The sequence below is a fragment of the Gossypium hirsutum genome, chromosome A03, assembly GCF_007990345.1.
Source record: "Gossypium hirsutum isolate 1008001.06 chromosome A03, Gossypium_hirsutum_v2.1, whole genome shotgun sequence".
In the NCBI taxonomy this organism is placed as follows: Eukaryota; Viridiplantae; Streptophyta; class Magnoliopsida; order Malvales; family Malvaceae; genus Gossypium; species Gossypium hirsutum.
The window spans coordinates 8,890,544-8,892,299 of NC_053426.1; the positions used below are offsets into that span (position 1 = coordinate 8,890,544).

Below are 1,756 nucleotides of genomic sequence, written 5' to 3' on the forward strand. Positions count from 1 at the left end.
TTTAGAATGCATACTAAACAAATATTGGTCGCTATATCGCAACACAAGAAGTCATCAATGTGGGAATTAACCCAAAATTAGTATTGTCTATCCGTGAACACCTTCACCCCAAGCTAGTCTAGATTGTGAGGTCGGAAGATAAGTAGTTCTTACTGATTCATTATGTTAGTGGAAGATCGGAAGATCTTGCTAAGGTAATGACTAGTTGATTGATAAGGAACCCAAAACAACAGTTGATGGGGATTACCGAAAAAAGCTAATCACCCATAATCAAGATTTGATTCATTCTACTCTTCTATCTCTTGAACGTTTATTTCTTTTATGTTATTATTATTAAACCCTAAAAACCCTGTTATCATGTTTTCATACTAGAATTGATTTAAACTGCTAATTAAATATTTTAGTGTTTAAGTTAAAATTGATCTAACATTCCCTTATCTTGGGTACGATCCTTAGAGTACTCACTACACTGTTATAAAAACTATATTACAACTCAACCCATATACTTGCAGATACTGCATTGTAGTTTTCTATTTTATTGCAGTATTCATACTATAGACGTTAGTATGTCCGGAGGCGGTCAAGTTGTTACATTGTTGCCAAGGAGGCAACATTACTAGTTTAAATTTAATTTTTGCACGTAAAAGAATAATTAGAAAACTTTTAAGTTGTAGATACGATTTTATTTTATCTATCATTACTAATTGTCTTTTTCTGGGTTTAGTGTATGACTCGTAGTAGGGGCACCCCTATTAAAGATCCAAAAAGAATAATCCAAAAAATTGTCTACAGCAGCAGTAACAAAAATAGATGCAAGATCCAGCACCACCTGTTGCAACTAATGTACCACGTAAAAATCCACTGTTCGGTGACGCTGACGATAAAGCCTTAGGAAACCCACCAGCCCCACAACTACCCGCAAACATACAAATGGCTTGAAACGAAAGAACCTTAAGGGATTATACCTTACCAAGTTTGGACATGGTTCAAGAAAGTATAGCAAGGCCAACATTACAGTTAATAAATTTGAGATCAAACTGACAATAATTCAGATGATCCAGAAACCTACAATTTAGGGGCACAATGACAGAGGACTCTAGGATAACAATTCCTCTAACTCTGTGATACTTTTAATTATAACGTGGTCACTGATGATGCTATTCATCTTCAGTTGTTCCCCTTATCTTTGATTAATAACGCATTTTCTTTGTTAGACTCGTAGGCACCAGGGTCTATCACGACATGGGATGAACTCGCTGGAAATTTTTTACAGAAGTTCTTCTTGATTAGCAAAGTAGTTCAACTAAGAAAAAAGATTACAGACTTTAGACAGATGGAGGGGGAAAGTTTTCATGAGGCATGGGAACATTTCAAAATGTTAATTCAAAAATGCTCGCACCACGGATTTTCTAAGTGGATGTGACTATAAGTATTCTATAATAGATCAATGTGAACGCACGATTTGGATTAGATAGAGCAGCAGTAGCAGCCCTTATGAACATGACGTATAAGGATGCATACAAAATTATTGAAAAGATAGCATTAAACTCTTATCAATGGCTGATTAAATGCTTTACATATGGCCAGAAACCTGCTACGGTCAAAACTATCCAAAAAGATGACAAGTATCAACAGATAGTGGATAGACTTAATCGTATCAAATCTACTTATACACTAACTATGCATGGAGGAGATAAACCACTCTTTCACTATCTCAATAATCCTATTAAGGATGTAAATTACATCGAGAATAGAG

The 1,756-nt window shown here is 35.0% G+C and overlaps 1 non-coding gene across 1 annotated transcript; it reads right to left on the bottom strand.

The window, feature by feature from the left end:
- Positions 1-1,300: 1,300 nt before the first annotated feature.
- On the bottom strand, positions 1,301-1,407 carry LOC121225580 (small nucleolar RNA R71). Its single transcript, XR_005923440.1, has one exon. It is a non-coding gene; the product is annotated as a small nucleolar RNA R71 (small nucleolar RNA).
- Positions 1,408-1,756: the final 349 nt, after the last annotated feature.